General features: G+C 54.2%; 1 pseudogene across 1 annotated transcript in view; it reads right to left on the reverse strand.

The window, feature by feature from the left end:
- Positions 1–15,147, reverse strand: part of LOC309550455 — a 26,990-nt pseudogene continuing 11,843 nt past the window's right edge. The window contains exons 3-4 of the transcript in view: positions 891–1,018; positions 1–436 (exon numbers count right to left, since the gene is read on the reverse strand). The product of the transcript in view is annotated as an uncharacterized misc_RNA (transcript). The remainder of the gene's footprint in view (positions 437–890; positions 1,019–15,147) is intronic.

Consider the following 15,147-nt stretch of genomic DNA (forward strand, 5'->3'; position numbering starts at 1 on the left):
TATCAGGGTGTGCTTCTTCCCCACATGTCCACCAACATTCATATAGAAGACATTTCCCGCACTCAAGGCACTAATACACCTCCAGGGTTGTGTGGGATTCCCTGATGTACAGGAAGACAGGACTTCAGTGAGGAACAATTCCCTCACTCAGGACAGGAATACGGCTTCTCCCCCGTGTGAGATCTCTGATGTCTGTGAAGACTGGACTTCTGTGAAAAACATTTCCCACACTCAGGACAGGAATACGGCTTCTCACCCGTGTGAGATCTCTGATGTTTGTAAAGATCGGACTTCTGTGAAAACATTTCCCCCACTCAGGACAGGAATACGGCTTCTCCCCCGTGTGAGATCTCTGATGTGTGTAAAGATCGGACTTCTGTGAAAAACATTTCCCACACTCAGGACAGGAATATGGCTTATCACCCGTGTGAGATCTCTGATACGTGTGAAGTTCTGATTTTGACTAGAAACTTTTCCTGCACTCAGGACAGACATACAGTTTTTTCCCCCCTTGTGAGACTTTTAATGTGTAAGAAGTACAGTTTTTAGTACAAAAAATTTTCCGCACTTGAAAAAGGAGTATGGCTTTTTCCCTGTGTGACACATCTGATGTGTGATAAGTTCTGATTTTCATAAAAAAAAGAACCTTTCCCACACCTAGGACAGGAATGCACCTTCTAACCTGTGTGCAATCTCTGATGAATATTACGTCTGGACTTATCTGAAAAACATTTCCCGCACACAGGACAGGAAAATGGCTTCTCCCCTGTGTGAAATCTCTGATGCTTTTCAAGATTGGCCTTCTGTGAAAAACATTTCCCACACTCAGGACAGAAATGTGGCTTCTCACCTGTGTGAGATCTTTATTGCACCCTAAGTATGGAGCAAACACGGAACCACTTCCCACACTCGTCACAGGGATATGGCTTCTCCCCTGTGTGACACCTCTCATGGTCGACAAGTTCTGATTTTCTTCTAAAACATTTCTCACACTCAGAACAGGAATACGGCTTCTCTCCTGTGTGAGACCTTTTATGCACATTAAGATTGCATTTAAAACGGAAACACTTCCCGCACTCAGTACAGGAAAAGCTCTTATCTGTTGGAAGGATGGCACCGTCCCTCACAGTCTGAGGTTCCTCAGGATAAGAGGAATACGATTGTCTGGTACTGTCCCTCACAGTCTGAGGTTCCTCAGGATAAGAGGAATACGATGGTCCGACACCGTCCCTCACAGTCTGAGGTTCCTCAGGATAAGAGGAATACGATGGTCCGGCACTGTCCCTCACAGTCTGAGGTTTCTCAGGATAAGAGGAATACGATGGTCCGGCACTGTCTCTCACAGTCTGAGGTTCCTCAGGATAAGAGGAATACGATGGTCCGGCACTGTCCCTCACAGTCTGAGGTTCCTCAGGATAAGAGGAATACGATGGTCCGGCACTGTCCCTCACAGTCTGAGGTCCCTCAGGATAAGAGGAATACGATGGTCCATCTACACTGTGTGGTGCCGGATGGACATTTGAGGTAGCCGGGTTTTCTCCTGGACTATACTGTGTGATGTCCTCATCTTCCACTTTACAGTCTGGAGACAAAGTGAGACAATCCTCTGAGGTTTTCCTCATCTCCCGTCCATGTACTAAAATAGAAATACAAAGATTATTACTAGACATCAGCAGATTGGTTCCCCTAAACCAGGACTCCGCCCACATCAGGCAGCTTTATCTGAGGATCTTACAATTCCACCCTCAAGGTAACTAGTAAATGGGCCTCTGATCTCCTACCAGTTCATTTCTTTATTTATGGACCTTAGTCAGTGAGTGAGGAAACAACGAGAACCGTCTTTTATAGGAGTGACAGTGATGAGGGGAATATAGGACGAGTGCCCCCTCCCCCTCTATCACTCATTGCCATCTTCCCAACACAAGAAGTCCTGCACTTTCTTATTTACTCCATGATTTAGTCATGAATAACAGCGGGGCTGAGCCCCACCAGAGGTCAGAGAGTGAGGATGGGGGAGAACAACCAAGATGAAGACTGGACTGATCCTGAAGACCACCATCATTGGGTTACTGACTCCTCCCTCATTATAACTTTCTGTTTAAGGTTCCAAAGTTGGAGAATGTTATCACATTATTATCACGATGTAAAAGTCTGTCCTCCAATCAGATCATCAGATATAAAATGTCCAGCTGGTAGGAAATGGGTGCAACAAAAGAGAATCCATATTATGTGTATATATAGCAGTGGGTAGAAGGGAGAGAGCAGAAGTCAGGACTATGTAATGTACAACATAGAGTATATAGTGCAGGGGTCAGAAGTATGTAATGTACAACATAGAGTATATAGTGCAGGGGTCAGGAGTATGTAATGTACAACATATATTATATAGTGCAGGGATCAGGTGTATATAATGTACAACATAGAGTATATAGTGCATGGATCAGGAGTATGTAATGTACAACATAGAGTATATAGTGCAGGGGTCAGGAGTATGTAATGTACAACATAGAGTATATAGTGCAGGGGTCAGGAGTATGTAATGTACAACATAGAGTATATAGTGCAGGGGTTAGGAGTATATAATGTACAACATAGAGTATATAGTGCAGGGGTCAGGAGTATGTAATGTACAACATAGATTATATAGTGCAGGGATCAGGACTCATAATATTGGTATTCAGTAATCAGTTGAAGGTTAAATGTTTACATGAGACAAGTTGCAGAGGTCCCACACCACTGCCTCCCATCTCCTGAGACTGCACTCAGTGACTTGGGTGTGAGACTATACAGACATATCCCTCCACCCGGCACAGCCACCAAATAACAGAAGTAACCCTGGGAGAATTGTTCAGGGAGCAGGGAGCAGTATGGGTGGATGTATTTAGTGTTAATGACCCACCTGTGCTGATCTCTGTAGGAGTGTCCTCCTCTATAAATGTCCCCGTTATTCTATCCTCCTCCATAGACTGCTGATCATCCCTCACATACCTCTCTTCTTCTTCTGCTTTAACCTCAAATTCTATATCGATTGGATCTCCACTCTAAACCAAGAAAATGAGAGAGAATATCATCTGTAAAATATAAGCTTTAATATTGCGACTTCACATAAAAAATCCACACATTTTCTACACAAGTCCATGTTCTAGAAGCTCCGTCCCACCAACCTTGTAACAGTGAGGGATGGTGTGATCTTCCTGTGTGGAATCCCGGGAATACAGAGGACGGGGACATCTCTCTGGTGGGTTCCTGGTATTAGGTGGCTCCATCATATCCTTGTGTCTTTCTGAAAACTCCTCCATCACTCCGTACTCCTCATCCTGCTCTTTATACTCTTCTTTAACAACAATATTATAATCCCCGAGGTTTCCACTCTGAATATATATTAAAACATTCATTGAAAAAAAAAAAAGCTGTGTATAAAATCAGAACTAACAATAAAGTCAATCCTCTACCTGATGATGGTGAGGGATGGTGTGACCTTCCTGTGTGGAATCCCGGGAATACAGAGGACGGGGACATCTCTCTGGTGGGTTCCCATTACTGGATCTATCTGTAGGAAACACACACACTGACTGAATACATTGTTTCTATCAGTGGCGGCCCGTGCATAGGGGGCGCCAGGGCGCCGCCCCCCCCCTACCCCTAAAGAAAAGAAAAAAAAAGAAGAAAAAAAAAAAAAAAACGAACAAATAAAGTTTTGAAAAAAAAATTACAAAACGAACAAATAAAGTTTTGAAAAAAAAAAAATTGTGTTCGCCGCTACCCCGGCCTATGTGGTGGCTATGGGGGGGGGGGTTTACGACCCAGAAGGGCGCCGATTGGCTGCCTTCTGGGGGCGTAACCTGAGCGCAAGTCATTGCGCTTGGGCACCCCCACTTTCATGATATCCTGGCTGTGATTGGTCCAGTCTACAGCCTGGACCAATCATCATCCAGGACATCCCATGGCCCCATGCTGACCCCGCTGATGTCGCGTGGACCGGCATTGCAGGGAGCGGAGAGGAGACCGGAGAAGAGGAGAGGGAGAAGCCGAGCCTCCAGGTAAGTGCACTGCTCTGTCGAGCACGCACGCATAGCTCTGCATTAGGGGACATATACTGGTGGTCACTGCACTGGAGGCATGCACGCATAGCTCTGCACTGGGGGATGTATACTTGTGGTCACTGCATTGGAGGCACGCACGCATAGCTCTGCATTGGGGGATGTATACTTGTGGTCACTGCATTGGAGGCCCGCACGCATAGCTCTGCAATGGGGGACATATACTTGTGGTCACTGCATTGGAGGCACGCACACATAGCTCTGCATTGGGGGATGTATACTGGTGGTCACTGCCTGCACTGGAGGCACGCATAGCTCTGCATTGGGGGACGTATACTGGTGGTCACTGGCTGCACTGGAGGCACGCACGCATAGCTCTGCATTGGGGGACGTATACTGGTGGTCACTGGCTGCACTGGAGCCACGCACGCATAGCTCTGCATTGGGGACATGTATACTGGTCACTGCATTGGGGACATGTATGCTGGTCACTACATTGAAAAGGGGCATTTATACTGGTCACTATATTGAAGGGGGCATGTACTGTGGGGTTTGTGCTAGGGGCCTGTACTGTGGGGTTTGTGCTTGAGTTGTTTGTGCGGGGTTTGTGCCTGAGGGGTTTGTGCTGGGGGGGGGGTCTGTACTGTGAGGTTTGTGCTGGGGGGGTCTGTACTGTGAGGTTTGTGCTGGGGGGGTCTGTACTGTGAGGTTTGTGCTGGGGGGGTCTGTACTGTGGGGTTTGTGCCACTCTCAGTCCATGTATCCCATAATAGGATGTCTCTCACAGTATATCCCATAATAGGACCCCTGTTCCCTATTATGGGATATACTAGTACTGATGGACCCCTTAATATGTGATATATTGGGAGAATTGGTTCACGCAAGCAAAATACAGGGGAGAAAATGGGTGGAGTCTATAAGGGGTGGGGCTTCTGAGAAATGGGAGGGGTCAAAATGGAAGGGCGGGGTCTTGCGCCCCCCCATCTTAAAACTTCACCAGCGACCACTGGTTTCTATGTGTTTATCAGATGATGGGGGATCTAGGTGGAGCCTCCGTACTGCTCTCTCCTTTACAATAAAGTCTCCTCTTACCCGGTGATGTGAGGGGCGGCTGATTCTCCATCATGACGTCCTTGTAGAGATCCTTGTGTCCTTCTAAATACTCCCACTCCTCCATGGAGAAATAGACAGTGACATCCTGACACCTTATAGGAACCTGACACACACAATGATACAGTCACCATCCAAACACATCCCTTGTCTGTTACTGGATAATTTCCCAGAATTCCCAGCACCGCTCACCTCTCCTGTCAGCAGCTCCATCATCTTCTTGGTGACTTCTAGAATCTTCTGCATGTTGTGTCTCTCAGGTTTTAGGGAGTCACATGGAGGCACTGTGATGGTCATATGATCACCTGACTTCAGAAGAGGAAATCTCTGTATTGAGGAACCAATAGGAATATCATGTTAGTATCCCAGAATCCTCCTCACCTCTCCAGTCAGGTCTGTGTTTTATTAATAGAGATAAGAGTGATGTCATGTGACCTCCCAGAATCCTCCTCACCTCTCCGGTCAGCAGGTAGATGATCTCCAGGGTGAGGTTTAGTATATTCTCTGTCATGTGACTCCGGTCCTCCTCCATCCTCATTGGTGCCGTCATTTGATCTATACAGGTCTCCTTGTAGACGGATAAATTTGGGAACTGAAAGTAAGAATTATTTGGATGGTATTGGTCACACAATAATAGGATGTTGTACATTAAAGAACCACTGCCCCATGGGAAAACATTTGGTTTGGGCTGTTTAGTTTTTGGAGGTGAGCCCTGTGTGAGAGATCAGTGGAGGTGAGCCCTGTGTGAGAGATCAGTGGAGGTGAGCCCTGTGTGCGAGATCGGTGGAGGTGAGCCCTGTGTGTGAGGGATCAGTGGAGGTGGGCCCTGTGTGAGAGATCGGTGGAGGTAAGCCCTGTGTGTGTGAGATCAGTGGAGGTGAGCCCTGTGTGTGTGAGATCGGTGAAGGTGAGCCCTGTGTGGAAGATCGGTGGAGGTGAGCCCTGTGTGTGAGATCGGTGGAGGTGAGCCCTTTATGTGAGATCGGTGGAGGCGAGCCCTGTGTGGGAGATCGGTGGAGGTGAGCCCTGTGTGTGTGAGATCGGTGGAGGTGAGCCCTGTGTGTGTGAGATCGGTGGAGGTGAGCCCTATGTGTGTGAGATCGTTGGAAGTGAGCCCTGTGTGGGAGAGATCGGTGGAGGTGAGCCCTGTGTGAGAGATCGGTGGAGGTGAGCCCTGTGTGTGTGAGATCAGTGAAGGTGAGCCCTGTGTGTGTGAGATCGGTGAAGGTGAGCCCTGTGTGGAAGATCGGTGAAGGTGAGCCCTGTGTGTGTGAGATCGGTGGAGGTGAGCCCTTTATGTGAGATCGGTGGAGGCGAGCCCTGTGTGGGAGATCGGTGGAGGTGAGCCCTGTGTGTGTGAGATCGGTGGAGGTAAGCCCTGTGTGTGTGAGATCGGTGGAGGTGAGCCCTGTGTGTGTGAGATCGTTGGAAGTGAGCCCTGTGTGGGAGAGATCGGTGGAGGTGAGCCCTGTGTGTGAGATAGGTGGAAGTGAGCCCTGCGTGTGAGATCAGTGGAAGTGAGCCCTGTGTGGGAGATCAGTGGAGGTGAGCCCTGTGTGTGTGAGATCGGTGGAGGTGAGCCCTGTGTGTGTGAGATCGGTGGAGGTGAGCCCTGTGTGTGAGATCGGTGGAAGTGAGCCCTGTGTGGGAGACCGCTGGAGGTGAGCCCTGTGTGTGTGAGATCGGTGGAGGTGAGCCCTGTGTGTGTGAGATCGGTGGAGGTGAGCCCTGTGTGTGTGAGATCGGTGGAGGTGAGCCCTCTGTGGGAGAAATCGTTGGAATTGAGCCCTGTGTGGGAGAGATCAGTGGAGGTGAGCCCTGTGTGTGAGATAGGTGTAAGTGAGCCCTGTGTGTGAGATCGGTGGATGTGAGCCCTGTGTGTGAGATCGGTGGAGGTGAGCCCTGTGTGTAGGAGATCGGTGGAGGTGAGCCCTGTGTGTGTGTGATCGGTGGAGGTGAGCCCTGTGTGTGTGAGATCGGTGGAGGTGAGCCCTGTGTTTGTGAGATCGGTGGAGGTGAGCCCTGTGTGGGAGATCGGTGGAGGTGAGCCCTGTGTGTGTGAGATCAGTGGAGGTGAGCCCTGTGTGTGTGTGTGTGAAATGGGCGGAGGTGAGCCCTGTGTGTGAGATCGGTGGAGGTGAGCCCTGTGTGTGAGATCGGTGGAGGTGAGCCCTGTGTGTGAGATCGGTGGAGGTGAGCCCTGTGTGTGAGATCGGTGGAGGTGAGCCCTGTGTGTGTGAGATCGGTGGAGGTGAGCCCTGTGTTTGTGAGATCGGTGGAGGTGAGCCCTGTGTGGGAGATCGGTGGAGGTGAGCCCTGTGTGTGTGAGATAGGTGGAGGTGAGCCCTGTGTGTGTGTGAAATGGGCGGAGGTGAGCCCTGTGTGTGAGATCGGTGGAGGTGAGCCCTGTGTGTGAGATCGGTGGAGGTGAGCCCTGTGTCTGAGATCGGTGGAGGTGAGCCCTGTGTGTGAGATCGGTGGAGGTGAGCCCTGTGTGTGTGAGATCAGTGGAGGTGAGCCCTGTGTGGGAGATCGGTGGAGGTGAGCCCTGTGTGGGAGAAATCGTTGGAAGTGAGCCCTGTGTGTGAGAGATCGGTGGAGGTGAGCCCTGTGTGTGAGAGATCGGTGGAGGTGAGCCCTGTGTGTGAGATCGGTGGAGGTGAGCCCTGTGTGGCAGATCAGTGGAGGTGAGCCCTGTGTGTGAGATCGGTGGATGTGAGCCCTGTGTGTGAGATTGGTGGAGGTGAGCCCTGTGTGTGTGAGATCGGTGGAGGTGAGCCCTGTGTGGGAGATCGGTGGAGGTGAACCCTGTGTGGGAGAAATCGTTGGAAGTGAGCCCTGTGTGGGAGAAATCGTTGGAAGTGAGCCCTGTGTGTGAGAGATCGGTGGAGGTGAGCCCTGTGTTTGTGAGATCGGTGGAGGTGAGCCCTGTGTTTGTGAGATCGGTGGAGGTGAGCCCTGTGTGGGAGATCGGTGGAGGTGAGCCCTGTGTGTGTGTGTGTGAGATCGGTGGAGGTGAGCCCTGTGTGTGTGTGAAATGGGCGGAGGTGAGCCCTGTGTGTGAGATCGGTGGAGGTGAGCCCTGTGTGTGAGAGATCGGTGGAGGTGAGCCCTGTGTGTGAGATCGGTGGAGGTGAGCCCTGTGTGTGAGATCGGTGGAGGTGAGCCCTGTGTGTGTGAGATCGGTGGAGGTGAGCCCTGTGTGGGAGATTGGTGGAGGTGAGCCCTGTGTGTGAGATCGGTGGAGGTGAGCCCTGTGTGGCAGATCAGTGGAGGTGAGCCCTGTGTGTGAGATCGGTGGATGTGAGCCCTGTGTGTGAGATTGGTGGAGGTGAGCCCTGTGTGTGTGAGATCGGTGGAGGTGAGCCCTGTGTGGGAGATCGGTGGAGGTGAACCCTGTGTGGGAGAAATCGTTGGAAGTGAGCCCTGTGTGTGAGTGATTGGTGGAGGTGAGCCCTGTGTGTGTGAGATCGGTGGAGGTGAGCCCTGTGTGTGTGAGATTGGTGGAGGTGAGCCCTGTGTGTGAGAGATCAGTGGAGGTGAGCCCTGTGTGTGAGAGATCGGTGGAGGTGAGCCCTGTGTGTGAGATCGGTGGAGGTGAGCCCTGTGTGGCAGATCAGTGGAGGTGAGCCCTGTGTGTGAGATCGGTGGATGTGAGCCCTGTGTGTGAGATTGGTGGAGGTGAGCCCTGTGTGTGTGAGATCGGTGGAGGTGAGCCCTGTGTGGGAGATCGGTGGAGGTGAACCCTGTGTGGGAGAAATCGTTGGAAGTGAGCCCTGTGTGTGAGTGATTGGTGGAGGTGAGCCCTGTGTGTGAGATCGGTGGAGGTGAGCCCTGTGTGTGTGAGATTGGTGGAGGTGAGCCCTGTGTGTGTGAGATCGGTGGAGGTGAGCCCTGTGTGTGAGATCGGTGGAGGTGAGCCCTGTGTGAGAGATCGGTGGAGGTGAGCCCGGTGGGTGAGATCGGTGGAGGTTAGCCCTGTGTGGGAGATCGGTGGAGGTGAGCCCAGTGTGTGAGATCGGTGGAGGTGAGCCCTGTGTGTGTGAGATCGGTGGAGGTGAGCCCTGTGTGTGTGTGATCGGTGGAGGTGAGCCCTGTGTGTGTGAGATCGGTGGAGGTGAGCCCTGTGTTTGTGAGATCGGTGGAGGTGAGCCCTGTGTTTGTGAGATCGGTGGAGGTGAGCCCTGTGTGGGAGATCGGTGGAGGTGAGCCCTGTGTGTGTGTGTGTGAGATCGGTGGAGGTGAGCCCTGTGTGTGTGTGAAATGGGCGGAGGTGAGCCCTGTGTGTGAGAGATCGGTGGAGGTGAGCCCTGTGTGTGAGATCGGTGGAGGTGAGCCCTGTGTGTGAGATCGGTGGAGGTGAGCCCTGTGTGTGTGAGATCGGTGGAGGTGAGCCCTGTGTGGGAGATTGGTGGAGGTGAGCCCTGTGTGGGAGAAATCGTTGGAAGTGAGCCCTGTGTGTGAGAGATCAGTGGAGGTGAGCCCTGTGTGTGAGAGATCGGTGGAGGTGAACCCTGTGTGGGAGAAATCGTTGGAAGTGAGCCCTGTGTGTGAGTGATTGGTGGAGGTGAACCCTGTGTGGGAGAAATCGTTGGAAGTGAGCCCTGTGTGTGAGTGATTGGTGGAGGTGAGCCCTGTGTGTGAGATCGGTGGAGGTGAGCCCTGTGTGGCAGATCAGTGGAGGTGAGCCCTGTGTGTGAGATCGGTGGATGTGAGCCCTGTGTGTGAGATTGGTGGAGGTGAGCCCTGTGTGTGTGAGATCGGTGGAGGTGAGCCCTGTGTGGGAGATCGGTGGAGGTGAACCCTGTGTGGGAGAAATCGTTGGAAGTGAGCCCTGTGTGTGAGTGATTGGTGGAGGTGAGCCCTGTGTGTGTGAGATTGGTGGAGGTGAGCCCTGTGTGTGAGAGATCAGTGGAGGTGAGCCCTGTGTGTGAGAGATCGTTGGAGGTGAGCCCTGTGTGTGAGATCGGTGGAGGTGAGCCCTGTGTGTGAGATCGGTGGAGGTGAGCCCTGTGTGGCAGATCAGTGGAGGTGAGCCCTGTGTGTGAGATCGGTGGATGTGAGCCCTGTGTGTGAGATTGGTGGAGGTGAGCCCTGTGTGTGTGAGATCGGTGGAGGTGAGCCCTGTGTGTGTGTGATCGGTGGAGGTGAGCCCTGTGTGTGTGAGATCGGTGGAGGTGAGCCCTGTGTTTGTGAGATCGGTGGAGGTGAGTCCTGTGTGGGAGATCGGTGGAGGGGAGCCCTGTGTGTGGGTGTGTGAGATCGGTGGAGGTGAGCCCTGTGTGTGTGTGAAATGGGCGGAGGTGAGCCCTGTGTGTGAGATCGGTGGAGGTGAGCCCTGTGTGTGAGAGATCGGTGGAGGTGAGCCCTGTGTGTGAGATCGGTGGAGGTGAGCCCTGTGTGTGAGATCGGTGGAGGTGAGCCCTGTGTGTGAGATCGGTGGAGGTGAGCCCTGTGTGTGTGAGATCGGTGGAGGTGAGCCCTGTGTGGGAGATTGGTGGAGGTGAGCCCTGTGTGGGAGAAATCGTTGGAAGTGAGCCCTGTGTGTGAGAGATCAGTGGAGGTGAGCCCTGTGTGTGAGAGATCGGTGGAGGTGAGCCCTGTGTGTGAGATCGGTGGAGGTGAGCCCTGTGTGTGAGATCGGTGGAGGTGAGCCCTGTGTGGCAGATCAGTGGAGGTGAGCCCTGTGTGTGAGATCGGTGGATGTGAACCCTGTGTGTGAGATTGGTGGAGGTGAGCCCTGTGTGTGTGAGATCGGTGGAGGTGAGCCCTGTGTGGGAGATCGGTGGAGGTGAGCCCTGTGTGTGAGATCGTTGGAAGTGAGCCCTGTGTGTGAGTGATTGGTGGAGGTGAGCCCTGTGTGTGTGAGATCGGTGGAGGTGAGCCCTGTGTGTGTGAGATTGGTGGAGGTGAGCCCTGTGTGTGAGAGATCAGTGGAGGTGAGCCCTGTGTGTGAGAGATCGGTGGAGGTGAGCCCTGTGTGTGAGATCGGTGGAGGTGAGCCCTGTGTGGCAGATCAGTGGAGGTGAGCCCTGTGTGTGAGATCGGTGGATGTGAGCCCTGTGTGTGAGATTGGTGGAGGTGAGCCCTGTGTGTGTGAGATCGGTGGAGGTGAGCCCTGTGTGGGAGATCGGTGGAGGTGAACCCTGTGTGGGAGAAATCGTTGGAAGTGAGCCCTGTGTGTGAGTGATTGGTGGAGGTGAGCCCTGTGTGTGAGATCGGTGGAGGTGAGCCCTGTGTGTGTGAGATTGGTGGAGGTGAGCCCTGTGTGTGTGAGATCGGTGGAGGTGAGCCCTGTGTGTGAGATCGGTGGAGGTGAGCCCTGTGTGAGAGATCGGTGGAGGTGAGCCCGGTGGGTGAGATCGGTGGAGGTTAGCCCTGTGTGGGAGATCGGTGGAGGTGAGCCCAGTGTGTGAGATCGGTGGAGGTGAGCCCTGTGTGTGTGAGATCGGTGGAGGTGAGCCCTGTGTGTGTGTGATCGGTGGAGGTGAGCCCTGTGTGTGTGAGATCGGTGGAGGTGAGCCCTGTGTTTGTGAGATCGGTGGAGGTGAGCCCTGTGTGGGAGATCGGTGGAGGTGAGCCCTGTGTGTGTGTGTGTGAGATCGGTGGAGGTGAGCCCTGTGTGTGTGTGAAATGGGCGGAGGTGAGCCCTGTGTGTGAGAGATCGGTGGAGGTGAGCCCTGTGTGTGAGATCGGTGGAGGTGAGCCCTGTGTGTGAGATCGGTGGAGGTGAGCCCTGTGTGTGTGAGATCGGTGGAGGTGAGCCCTGTGTGGGAGATTGGTGGAGGTGAGCCCTGTGTGGGAGAAATCGTTGGAAGTGAGCCCTGTGTGTGAGAGATCAGTGGAGGTGAGCCCTGTGTGTGAGAGATCGGTGGAGGTGAACCCTGTGTGGGAGAAATCGTTGGAAGTGAGCCCTGTGTGTGAGTGATTGGTGGAGGTGAACCCTGTGTGGGAGAAATCGTTGGAAGTGAGCCCTGTGTGTGAGTGATTGGTGGAGGTGAGCCCTGTGTGTGAGATCGGTGGAGGTGAGCCCTGTGTGGCAGATCAGTGGAGGTGAGCCCTGTGTGTGAGATCGGTGGATGTGAGCCCTGTGTGTGAGATTGGTGGAGGTGAGCCCTGTGTGTGTGAGATCGGTGGAGGTGAGCCCTGTGTGGGAGATCGGTGGAGGTGAACCCTGTGTGGGAGAAATCGTTGGAAGTGAGCCCTGTGTGTGAGTGATTGGTGGAGGTGAGCCCTGTGTGTGTGAGATCGGTGGAGGTGAGCCCTGTGTGTGTGAGATTGGTGGAGGTGAGCCCTGTGTGTGAGAGATCAGTGGAGGTGAGCCCTGTGTGTGAGAGATCGTTGGAGGTGAGCCCTGTGTGTGAGATCGGTGGAGGTGAGCCCTGTGTGTGAGATCGGTGGAGGTGAGCCCTGTGTGGCAGATCAGTGGAGGTGAGCCCTGTGTGTGAGATCGGTGGATGTGAGCCCTGTGTGTGAGATTGGTGGAGGTGAGCCCTGTGTGTGTGAGATCGGTGGAGGTGAGCCCTGTGTGTGTGTGATCGGTGGAGGTGAGCCCTGTGTGTGTGAGATCGGTGGAGGTGAGCCCTGTGTTTGTGAGATCGGTGGAGGTGAGTCCTGTGTGGGAGATCGGTGGAGGTGAGCCCTGTGTGTGGGTGTGTGAGATCGGTGGAGGTGAGCCCTGTGTGTGTGTGAAATGGGCGGAGGTGAGCCCTGTGTGTGAGATCGGTGGAGGTGAGCCCTGTGTGTGAGAGATCGGTGGAGGTGAGCCCTGTGTGTGAGATCGGTGGAGGTGAGCCCTGTGTGTGAGATCGGTGGAGGTGAGCCCTGTGTGTGTGAGATCGGTGGAGGTGAGCCCTGTGTGGGAGATTGGTGGAGGTGAGCCCTGTGTGGGAGAAATCGTTGGAAGTGAGCCCTGTGTGTGAGAGATCAGTGGAGGTGAGCCCTGTGTGTGAGAGATCGGTGGAGGTGAGCCCTGTGTGTGAGATCGGTGGAGGTGAGCCCTGTGTGTGAGATCGGTGGAGGTGAGCCCTGTGTGGCAGATCAGTGGAGGTGAGCCCTGTGTGTGAGATCGGTGGATGTGAACCCTGTGTGTGAGATTGGTGGAGGTGAGCCCTGTGTGTGTGAGATCGGTGGAGGTGAGCCCTGTGTGGGAGATCGGTGGAGGTGAACCCTGTGTGGGAGAAATCGTTGGAAGTGAGCCCTGTGTGTGAGTGATTGGTGGAGGTGAGCCCTGTGTGTGTGAGATCGGTGGAGGTGAGCCCTGTGTGTGTGAGATTGGTGGAGGTCAGCCCTGTGTGTGAGAGATCAGTGGAGGTGAGCCCTGTGTGTGAGAGATCGGTGGAGGTGAGCCCTGTGTGTGAGATCGGTGGAGGTGAGCCCTGTGTGTGAGATCGGTGGAGGTGAGCCCTGTGTGGCAGATCAGTGGAGGTGAGCCCTGTGTGTGAGATCGGTGGATGTGAGCCCTGTGTGTGAGATTGGTGGAGGTGAGCCCTGTGTGTGTGAGATCGGTGGAGGTGAGCCCTGTGTGGGAGATCGGTGGAGGTGAACCCTGTGTGGGAGAAATCGTTGAAAGTGAGCCCTGTGTGTGAGTGATTGGTGGAGGTGAGCCCTGTGTGTGTGAGATCGGTGGAGGTGAGCCCTGTGTGTGTGAGATTGGTGGAGGTGAGCCCTGTGTGTGTGAGATCGGTGGAGGTGAGCCCTGTGTGTGGGAGATCGGTGGAGGTGAGCCCTGTGTGGGAGATCGGTGGAGGTGAACCCTGTGTGGGAGATCGGTGGAGGTGAGCCCTGTGTGGGAGATCGGTGGAGGTGAGCCCTGTGTGGGAGATCGGTGGAGGCGAGTCCTGTGTGGGAGATCGGTGGAGGTGAGCCCTGTGTGGGAGATCGGTGGAGGTGAGCCCTGTGTGGGAGATCGGTGGAGGTGAGCCCTGTGTGGGAGATCGGTGGAGGTGAGCCCCGTTTGTGAGAGATTGCTGGAGGTGAGCCCTGTGTGTGAGAAATTGCTGGAGGTGAGCCCTCTGTGTGAGATCAGTGGAGGTGGGCCCTGTGTGCGAGATCAGTGGAGGTGAGCCCTGTGTGTGTGGGAGATCGGTGGAGGGGGACCTTGTGTGTGAGAGATCGGTGGAGGTGAGCCCTGTGTGTGCGAGATCGGTGGAGGTGAGCCCTGTGTGAGAGATCGGTGGAGGTGAGCCCTGTGTGTGTGAGATCGGTGGAGGTGAGCCCTGTGTGTGAGATTGGTGGAGGTGAGCCCTGTGTGTGAGATCGGTGGAGGTGAGCCCTCTGTGTGCGTGAGATCGTTGGTGGTGAACCCTGTGTGGGAGATCGGTGGAGGTGAGCCCTGTGTGGGAGATCGGTGGAGGCGAGTCCTGTGTGGGAGATCGGTGGAGGTGAGCCCTGTGTGGGAGATCGGTGGAGGTGAGCCCTGTGTGGGAGATCGGTGGAGGTGAGCCCTGTGTGGGAGATCGGTGGAGGTGAGCCCTGTTTGTGAGAGATTGCTGGAGGTGAGCCCTGTGTGTGTGAGAAATTGCTGGAGGTGAGCCCTCTGTGTGAGATCAGTGGAGGTGGGCCCTGTGTGCGAGATCGGTGGAGGTGAGCCCTGTGTGTGAGAGATCAGTGGAGGTGGGCCCTGTGTGCGAGATCGGTGGAGGTGAGCCCTGTGTGTGTGAGATCGGTGGAGGTGAGCCCTGTGTGTGTGAGATCGGTGGAGGTGAGCCCTGTGTGGGAGATCGGTGGAGGTGAACCCTGTGTGGGAGAAATCGTTGGAAGTGAGCCCTGTGTGTGAGTGATTGGTGGAGGTGAGCCCTGTGTGTGTGAGATCGGTGGAGGTGAGCCCTGTGTGTGTGAGATTGGTGGAGGTGAGCCCTGTGTGTGTGAGATCGGTGGAGGTGAGCCCTGTGTGTGAGAGATCAGTGGAGGTGGGCCCTGTGTGCGAGATCGGTGGAGGTGAGCCCTGTGTGTGAGATCGGTGGAGGTGAGCCCTGTGTGTGTGAGATCAGTGGAG

The sequence above is a fragment of the Pelophylax lessonae genome (assembly GCF_965119305.1).
Source record: "Pelophylax lessonae genome assembly, chromosome: 3".
Lineage (NCBI taxonomy): Eukaryota > Metazoa > Chordata > Amphibia > Anura > Ranidae > Pelophylax > Pelophylax lessonae.